General features: G+C 35.3%; 1 non-coding gene across 1 annotated transcript; it reads right to left on the bottom strand.

Moving 5' to 3' along the window:
- Window positions 1-10544: 10544 nt before the first annotated feature.
- On the bottom strand, window positions 10545-10616 carry TRNAC-ACA. Its single transcript has one exon. It is a non-coding gene; the product is annotated as a tRNA-Cys (tRNA).
- Window positions 10617-10884: the final 268 nt, after the last annotated feature.

Raw genomic sequence — 10884 nt, 5'->3', positions numbered from 1 at the left:
ACATGGATATAGTAGAACAATGACCACATTTATGTAAAAGTACCTCCTTCTTTTAAAGAGAGAAAGTGACTGATTTGGTCAAACTGGTGAATCAAACGACATACATTTTTGACATACAACATCTGATCAGCAAAATGTCAACAAACAAAACTAGTATTTGTTAAATCTATGTTTAAACCCATGTTTCTTCTTACTTCCCCTATATTTACTTACACAAATACCTACCTATTAAATAGGCTAATGTTTAAAGGCTTAAATTCTAGTGTTTTTTCCATTTGGTGTGAGTTATACAAGCAGATATGCCTTTAGCTTTTGAAAGTCTTGTCACATCTTCATCCCAGTTATTCACTTGTGTTTGGTGCTATTTATACTCTTTTTAAATTATGTTTATCTTTATGATAATGAGTTCATAAGAGCTGAATCCTGTATTATAAAAAGAGATTGAGTGGATAAATTCAAGAGTAAATTGTCATCTATAATATCATTTAAAGTATTCATTCATAAAAATGGGTCTTTTATATTTACTGCAACTTCTATATTTTGCTAAGGAAACAAGTTAAAGCCTGATTATCAAGGTATAACTTTTAAAGGAATTCTATACCATGAATTCATGACATTCACACCATGAATTTTTCTCCTTGTTATAGCCTGACATTGGGTTGAGGGATCAGTCATCGAGATTGAAATGACAAATTGATTGATGACAATTAAGACATAATAGAATCACACTTACTCTTTTAGGGCCCCATGGCCACTTCTGTAGAAATACCAGCCAAATTTTGTTGTGTCACAAAAATCAGCAAATATGATTTGAAGTAAAAGCAATGAGAGAAGAGAGGAATAAACAATGTTCTGTATTTGCTCTGGCACCTTTAGGACACTCACTACCTTGGCAGGTTTGTCCACACTCAATCACTATGACATAGAGCAGAGTGGAGTCTTACTCACATTTGCGTTCTGGAAGACAGAGTTCCAAGGATCAGTAAAACCTGTGAAATCTACCATTTAGGAGGTGATAGTCACACAGTCAGATGTAACATGCAATAGGTGATACTAGCTTGCTGAGCCCTAGAACCTTAGGAGAAGTTACAGAGGATATAAGTAGACAATAAAAGAATATTCACTGTCTGTTTAATTTTGCTCAAATTCCAGAGGATCTCCCCTTGCCAAATACATTTTAATAAAATTTATTTCATTTTGTGTGCATTGACTCACTCCTAAGTCCCTCTTAGGAGTGAACATTTATTTGGCTATTTATTGTATAAGTAAATTTTCAGCTTTTCAAATAAACTATATTGAGCTGTTTTCATGAAGAAGGTAGAAATCATGCTTATTGTGATACTAAGAATTCACAAAGTTTTCTGAAATAGGAGTTTTATGTTGTCTTCTTTAATTACCTTAATAATTTTCCTAGAATTAAAAGTTTTTAAGGTGAGACTAGAATTTTGTTAAAACTTTAAATGGGTAACTAAACCCTTTATTTAGCAATGCAACTACCTATCCTAAAGCTCCTTTCAAAACTATTTAATAATTGGTATTTGCCTATTTATGAGTACAGTATTTATTGAATTGCCAAATATAAAGACAATTAGGAATTACAAAATTATTGTACATGTGAAATTCTTTTATAAACAAAAATTAATCTTGTCAATATAATTTCTGCTTCGAATTAATGAAGTAGTTAAACCAGAATTATATACCAATTAGCTTAAAATATAACCTGTGTCTCAACTCTGAATATATAAACAAACACAGTTAAACACATACAAAAAAAGAAAATAAACCAATTTGTAATCCCTTCCCATAAAGATTAGCAGTATTAACATGCTGATTTAAATCCTGTAGTCAGAAAGATAAGTAGGTCACTATATACATTTATATTTTATTTTTACATTAATAATGTATTATTAATATGCTGTTTGAAGCCAGATATTTTTCTAATATTTTGAATATTTCATAGATTATTAAGTGTTGTTATTTTAAATTTCTGTACATACGTTTATGTGGTGTGTCAGATTTTAAGTATATATTTTAAATATGTTTATGGTTTTAAACATTGATATCACCAATATGTTTTTAGCATATCCAAAATAAATGATATCCTTATTATTAAAATTTGTATTCATGAAAAATCAGTTTTACTGAACAGAAAGGAGTAGAAAGAAGTAGAATAACAAATGAGAGTAGTTTCGTAATTGACAAAATATGTCAGTAACTTTACTATCTTCTCTGAAAATAATAAACATGACTTTGTTTTTATCATACATTGTATAAAGGCTCTCTAGTAAACTAACCATAACAACAGTGTAGCTTCTAATAGTTACTTAAAAATCCTCAGGTACTTTTTCACTTGGGGAAACCTATAGAGATGTTAAATAGCTTCAGACTTAATTATAAAAATTTTGTAACAGTTATACCTTGGAATAAAGGTGAAGATGAAAATTGAGATTTCATATTATTTAATATATACATACATACAAAGATGATAACAGTCCTTCAGCTCTAGGTAGTGAGCACACATTTTTATTTTATCAATTTTTGTGCTTTTTTCTGTAAACTTGATAAAATGCAGTTATGTATCATTTTAGAAATAAAGAAGATAAAATAACAACAGTCAATAGCGTGTTCTCAGAAGTTCTCTTTTTTAATACTTTCTTTATCTCATGTTTATATTGTTTTCCTAAAAAAGATATCAGCAAGTTAAGTGAAGGGATGGAAAAACACCACTTGAAGTCAGGTGATGGGGAGATTTGCAGACCCAGCAGGATGTCACATAAGTCTACTGAAACTTGGTCATAACAGGCTCTTCATTAGCAAAGGAATTTTCCAGAAGGCTGCTTTAGTAAGCTAGTAGCCTCTTTTTCATTGCTTCTTAATTAATCGAGATTTCACCACTGGAAGTATAAAACTATAGAAAAGTTTTATGATGAAGCCTTACAAAATCATCTTCAAAGAGTTAGAAATCCACGTTTACCCTAGGCTTTAATTGAAATGTAACCTCTGAGCTAAAAAGTAATTTTTCATGTTCGATTTTACGAATAATTACGCCCCAAGATATAAAGTGACTTGACATTTTACTCTTTATATTTTAACTATTGCAACCTCCTATATATAACATTTATAACAATCTTGCAAATTGTATGGTATTGAAGAGTAACATATGTGTTTGTATCAGGATGTGAAAAATAGGAAAACGGTATCTGGAAAAGAAATGTGAAACCATAACTATAATTCTTTGAGTTTACATTTATTTATTTTATTACATTTTGAAAAAACATCCCAAAGTTTTAGCATAATATGTTGTTTTTGTGTATTATGTTTTTGTAGCTATTTCGATAAGATCACTTTGTCAGTTGATTACACACAGGTGCCTGTCTTGATGCAAAAATCCAAATTAGGAAAACAGTAAGATGACAGCTGCCTTAGTAACAAAAGATGGGTGAAGCATAGCAAGGCGTGATTTCCAAATTAATTGTTTCAGGAAAATGTTGATTGGAAACCATGTGCAAGATAAATTATATACTCTGGGCTATCACTTTTATATCCCCTCCTCATAAACTCTTAAAAATTATCTATCAAGAAACGATCTGTACAGGACTTCCCAGGGGGTCTAGTATGTAAGCATCTCTGCTCCCAATGCAGGTGGTCTGTGTTCAATCCCTGGTCAGGGAACTAGATCCCACATGTCACAGCTGAGACCTGGTACTGCTAAATAAGTAGGTAAATAAATAACAAGTATTTAAAAAATGATCTGTCTGTTAAGGTGTACCAAATTATTTTTAAAATCTACTTAGATGTGCTAATAAGTAGGCATGGAGAGGAGAAGCTCTATTCCAATAGCATTTTGTTTTGGATAATATTGATAATTTCAGCATGTACAAATAATACAAAAACAAAGTATGTGGCAAAAACACACAAATACTTTGGATATTGATTTTTTTTTAATTAAAAAGCTTGCATAGTTCAACTATGTGTGCTTTATTATCATCAGATACTTAATCATGCTAGAAAATGAGACTGTAAATGGACAGAATCTTTCTAGTCATAGAAATGTTCTGAATATTCCTTCTGAGTCTCCTGGTTTGTTTGTGAAGTTTTTGTAATATGCATATTTGCACTGATTTAAAATCTGATTCTGGGCTTCCCTGGTGGCTCAGATGGTAAATAATATACTTGCAATGCAGGAGACCTGGGTTCAATTGCTGGGTATGGAAGAGACCCTCGAGAAGGGCATGGCAACCTACTCCAGTATTCTTGCCTGGGAAAGTCCATGGACAGAGGATCCTGGTGGGCTTCAGCCTACTGGGTCTCAAAGAATCAGACACTGAGTGACGACCACCTGCACTTCAAAAGAAGATATTATTTTGTAAACTGTTTATTGCCATACGTAATAATTACACAGTTCATCACTGCCCTTCTAGAGAGAGTCCTTATCTTTTGATTCCTTTGTCAGAAGAAAATCTATGAAATTTAGATCCAGGGTCTCTTTAGCCAAAAACACACAAAGTTTAAATTATTATTTGGATTCAGAGTTTATTACCTTATAAATCTTTGATCAAAGAGGAGACAGAGTCAAAGAAAAGTCCCGTACACTTTGGGGCATGCAAGGGTTAGTTGAGATCGGGATCTGTTTTACCGACCACAATCAAGTGGGATTCAATAAAGATAGTTAGTTTGCTTTTGAAAATCTAAGTCATGGAAGTACAGTGCTTCAGTGGCTTCTTAGTAAAACAGCGTATGATTTCTCACAAGAATCTGCCACCAGAGAAACAACTTTTAATTAAGAATATAAATAATAACATCTCTCATGAGGATATTGGGAATAATTGCCAGTGTCAGAACATTTTAATGTTTTGCCTTTTTCTTTCTTTTCCAAACTTTCCCTAATATCTTATTTCCTATGTTGTAATACAAATTCCTAACAAAACCTTTCATGCTTTCTGGATCTGGGGGTGTTCAATGGTGTTGACTTCCCCCAAGTCATCAACACCTGTGACTCCTTTAAAGTCTAAAAGACCCTTTATCTTCTACAAATTTCTCTGTTTTAATTAATAATTGAAAGTATCCCAGAGAAATTTTAAAGAAAAATACTGAGTCAAGTTAGCCATTCATATGAAGGGGCTTAGGCAGCTGCTGTTGTTATAATGATTCATATGACATCACACCTTTTCTCCGGGGTATATCTTGGTGTAAATGAATGGGGAAAAAAAAAAAAGCAGCTGCAGGGGTAGCATGTGTCTGCAATGTTTGCATCTCAGTGGCTGCTTGAAAACCATTTCAGTCACCAGTCAAAAGCTCTGCGGTTGACGTTGCAATGAGATAGTGTGGATATTAAGAGGTGTGGTTGCTAGGGCTGGGGTATCAAAGTTCAGCAGGCTGGGTAGCTTACACACAGACGTGTGTTCTCTTGCTCTTTTGGAGGTGGGGAAGTTTGAGATGGAGGTGTTGGCAGAATCAGCTCTTTCTGAGGCTTGTCTCCTTGGCTTGTAGATGGTGGTCTCTCTGTCGTTACATGGTCTTCCCTCTGTCCCTGTCTGTGTCCTGATTTCATCCTCTAAAGACACTGGTTATATTGGGTTGGAGCCCCCCACTCCCCCAGTGACCTCATTTTAACTTATTTATCTCTGTGAAGTGTCCCCTTGCTCTCTGTTTCAGTAGGTTTTGTTGATCCCATCATTTTCCAAGCGCCAGCACCCAGCGTGGTCTAACAGCAGACTGCCCTCCTCCTGGTCCTCCATCTCTGCTTGACCCTTCACCCGCCTCTGCATCTTCACTTTCCTCTCTGACTCCTCTGCAAGTGCACACCAGCTCCCTCACTGCCTCTCTCTGATGGTTTCTCTGCTTCCTTCTCAGGCTCCTCTTTCCCAACTCATGATTTGGCTCAAACTAGGTAAAGCTTTACATGGAATTAATAGATAGTAAGGCTATTTGTGCTAAAATAGGTTATAACTAATGATCTGACAGCTCTATAAATCATAAAGGATATAAATGTACATTATATCAGCCAAAAGTGTAACAAAACAATTGGTTTGTTAACACATTTTGAAAATATTTTTCCTCTTTGAAATTACAGAATGATAGCTCTATTGATAATGGTAATTTAGAAATGTAATTAATCATTGAGATGAAATATTTCTAGGGGAGATATTGAGCATTGAGAGGAAATTTCAACCAAAGCTATGATATATATTCTTTTATACATTTATCCTTATGAGTATGTTTTTTTGATGTTGTTTAATTGTTGAATCATGTCTAACTCTTTTATGGCCTTATGAACTGTAGCCCACCAGGCTCCTCTGTCTATGGAATTTTCTAGGCAAGAATACTAGTGGGGGTCGCCATTCCCTCCTCCAGAGGAATCTTCCCACACCAAGGGTGGAACCTGTGTCTCCTGCATTGGCAGGTGGATTCTTTACCACCGAGCATCAGGGAAGCGTCGTGTGTCTTTATGTGTGTATAAATGTTAAATGTGTGTGCGTATATGTCTCTATTACTTACCGTTCTTCTTTGTGCATTCCCTTGAGTAAAGATTTGGTTGGGTACATTTAGATTTGTGAAGATGAGGCGTGGGGCAAGGTCGTTCCCAGGGTCTGCCCTTAGGCAGAACACAGGGATAGCCCTTCAATGTAAAGTCAGAGAATGTCAGGCTGCCTGTCAGTGATGATGGGCAGGCTGATGAGGCTGATCTGATTGATCTGGATAAGATAAACCTGTTTTATAACCTTGAATTTATGATTTATGAGGCAAGAGTGACTGCCTGGTTTAAACCAGGGTGAGAGGAAGGAAAACAAACCCAAACACTTTTGAAGAAAATAGGTAATACCATAATAAAATTCCAATATAGTAAGTTTTATAAGGATAAGTCATGAATTTTTGAAATAATAAGTGTTGGCTAGAGATGCAGTATTTTCTTCCATTAGTAAGGTATATTTTCTTGAGATATTTAGCCATTATGCTTCCATCCATAAAGAACACATTTTTCATGAAGAAAATGTTTAAAATTCTTGACCAATAATACTCTTTGAGAGTTGGCAAGTGACCTCCACATGCAACCTTCCCACATGTAATTTGCCGTATACATTAAAATAAAGTATTTGTATTTAGTCAAAAGTCCATTCTTTAAAAACTTTATTTCAAAATGACTTTGGATTTACAGAAGAATTGTAAAGATAGTACAGAAGTTTCCTGTATATCCATCCCCCAGCTTCCAATAGCTATCATTTTAAATAATCATCATGTACGTATTAAAATGAAGAATGTAATACTGATACAACATTATCAATTGAACAAGGCTTCATTTTCCACCAAATTTTCCACTAATGTTCTTCCAACCTGAGATCCAATATAGGATACAAAATTGCATTCTTGTTCATCACATATTATTCTTCTCTAATACATATTCGTTTCTTGCTCTTTCCTTGTGTTTATTGATCTTGATACTTTTGAGGAGTATTGATCTAGTATTTTGGAGTATTTGTCCCTCAACATAGGTTTAACTTCTGTTTTCTCATGGTTAGGGGCTTTGAGCTTTTTAGAAAATACCACAGATGTGAGTGTTCTTATCATTCTGTCAGGAAGTACAAGATATCAACTTTATCTGGTGTCTACTGGATTTCCCCATCAAAAAGTTACTATTTCACTTTTCCCACATCCTCCTTGTTGCAAGTCAGTTACTAGACCTAGGATACTCTGAGAGGAATTCAGAACTACCTCCTAGAGAGAGAAATATCAAGAAGTCTGTGGACACATGTAACCATAGTAATTAATACTGTTTGGGAGGAGAAACCTTGAAGATATACAAATATGCATTCCAAAAGATTTACCTACTAAATTAAAAATTGGCCCGTTAATCCATGGAACCTGCCTGAAGCAATTAGTACCCCAGTGTCCCAATGGTAATTTCCTATTCCCTTCATTCCTTTTAATTTATTGCTTAATAGGGATTGCTTCTTCTGTAGGGAAGATGGCCCCCTTACCTCACATTTGTTTGTTAATGTATTAATTATATCAGTATGGATTCATGGACATTTCTTGTTAAGAGTATAAACCTATAATTATTTATTTTTTACTCAAATTATTGGGCCATTTAGAGTTCTTTCAGCTTGATCTTAGGAAGGAGTTATTTTAATTTAATAAGTTATAATAGAAAATGTAGTTGATATAGAGGATAAAATATCCATATAGTCAATGGATCCAATGAACAAGTTCACCTTTGTAACCATGAATAATGATTGCACCAAGTAAATGTCTACACAGACCCAAGCAGAGGTGCTGATTTTAACTCCTAAAGCATGAGGGTGTATATTTACTCAAGTAAAATCTTTTTTTTTTTTGCAAAAAAAAAAAGAATTATCATGCATTGATTCTTAGTTCTATTTTTGAAACAACTTAAGATAGAACAGAATATTTGTACCAAAGAGATGAAGTCCTCTAACCGAGGTGACTTGAATGCCTGTGATTTATACATCTGTTTTTATGTGACAGCTGCAGTGGCAACAACGAGGGATAATTCAGGGAAATCGGTTAGAAACAGGGGCACCTACTGAGATGCTTCATGTGTGCGATGATAGCAAGTTTTAGTTTTTAATTATGCACTGTACCATGTTGTAGAAAACAATTTAAAAATAGCAAATCCAGGGATTAATTAATCCTGATATTTTTCCTACAACCAGTAGTAAACTCTGTAATCCCTATCCTTAGTTAAGTTAAAGTGACTGAGTGGATCAGTGATGTAACACATTGAATATTGGCCCTCTTTTCAAAACAGCCAGAGAATATCACAGGAAAATGTGTTTTTTCAGGTTAACATTTAGATGAATTTGCAAGATGAACTGCCAGCAATTCATAGGCTGATTTTCTTATCATATATCATCTAGTTTTGCAGTTTTAGAGTACTACCCAGCTTTCAGTTTTTAATTTCAAATTTAAAATCTTGCTTAGGCATAAAAGATATGGGTTTAATTACTTGGTTATATTGTGAATTAAAAAATACTATTCTAATCCCAGAAAATGGATATATATAATATTTTGATTGTCTTAATTGCAATAATTTTATGCTGAAAAATTATAATACCAAGTATAAGTTTTTGATTATATGCATATGGTTTCAGAAGGATAAATTGCATGTATTTAATCCTAAGTAAAGATAAAAACACATCAAGTCACAGGTGTAAATGGCACATCAGAATCTGTAGGATTTAATACATTTAATATATTCTAAGAAGTCTTGAGGAATATATCTCAATTTGTTTTTACATTTGTTTTAGGATCAATGTTTACAATCTTCCCAGTTTTAGTTGAGTAATATGTAGGAATACTTAATGACAGATTATGAGGAAAAGTAAACCAGAGTCTGGTTTTTCTTTTAATTGAAGGATAGTTGATTTACAATATTATATTACTTTCAGGTGTACAACATAATGATTCAGTATTTCTACAGATTATACTCCAGTTGAAGTTATTACAAAATAATGGCTATATTTCCCTGTGCTGTATAATATATCCTTGTTGATTATCTACTTCATACATAGAACTTTGTATTTCTTAATCCACTACTCCTGTCATGCCCTTCCCACCTCTCCCTTCCACTGGTAAACACTAGTTTGTGTTCTACGTCTGTGAGCCTGTTTCTTTTTGTTACATTTTTTGGTTTACTTTTTAGATTTCACATATAAGTTATAGTAGATGGTGTGTGTTATTCTCTGTTTTATTTTACTAAGCATAATATCCTCTGGGTCAATCTATTGTTGTTTAGTCACTAAGTCTTATCCAACTCTTTTGCAACTCCACAGACTCTAGCCCTACATGCTCTTCTGTCCATGGGGTTTCCCAGGCAACAATGCTGGATTGGGTTGCCATCTTCTCCAGAGGATCTTCCTGAATCAGGGATTGAACCCAGGTCTCTTGCATTGGCAGGCGGTTTCTTTACCACTGAGCTGCCCGGGGAGCCTCTGGGTCAATCTCCGTTGCTGTAATGGAAGAATTTCATTTATGAAATGAATTTATGGCTGAGTGATATCCCAGTGTGTATGTGTTTGTATGTATAATCCATTTATTTGCTGATGAACACTTAGGTTGCTCTTAGGAGTTTTTATAAAATGAGATGTTGGGGACAGTGGACAAGCTGGACAGTATGATATTGAAGACATTGACCATCTCTATTTTCCTCCTGTCTTCCCAGGACTTGCTAAGTGTCTAGTGCAACTGGCTGCGATAACCCCCCTGACCTCTTTCCCTGAGAAATACACTGGAATTTTGCAGGCAGAGTGCAAATTCTCTTCCTCTCTTGAAGGATGACCTTCTCCCAATCCTGCAGTGCTTGAGGCTGCTGAAATGTTATCACCCCCTTTCCTGATCCTTTACTCCCCCTCCACCAAGCATCCCCACTGTGTCACGTGCCTCGGAGACGACCGACCTGGAAGTAAGTCTTTGGGTGAAGGTGAAAGTGAAGTCGCTCAGTCGTGTCCGACTCTGCGACCCCATGGACTGTAGCCTACCAGGATCCTCCGTCTATGGGATTTTCCAGGCAAGAGTACTGGAGTTCGTTCCCAACCCAGGGATTGAACCTGGGCCTCCTGCATTGTAGGCAGATGCTTTACCATCTGAGCTACCAGGGAAACCACCAAGTCTTTGGGTAGCAACCCCGAAAGGCTGATGTGTTGGGTGGATGCGTCACTGGTTCCTTCCCATGTGGGGGAAATCGGGGGCTGAGTGGGGCTGAGTGCTGAGCTATTGGAGGTTTGGGCGCGGGCTGTAACAGGTAAACCGCCCCTCTTACCCATTACAAAGCATTTTTTCCCCTCAATTTTGTGCTCCTTTGGTGTCCTGCAGATTCTTACCTGGATTCTAGAGTTCCCATAAAGTATTTTGGCCCAGGTGTCTTTT

Source organism: Cervus canadensis, chromosome 23, assembly GCF_019320065.1.
Source record: "Cervus canadensis isolate Bull #8, Minnesota chromosome 23, ASM1932006v1, whole genome shotgun sequence".
Lineage (NCBI taxonomy): Eukaryota > Metazoa > Chordata > Mammalia > Artiodactyla > Cervidae > Cervus > Cervus canadensis.
Note: the sequence above shows the minus strand (reverse complement) of the source record. Positions and strands in the feature narration are given on the sequence as shown.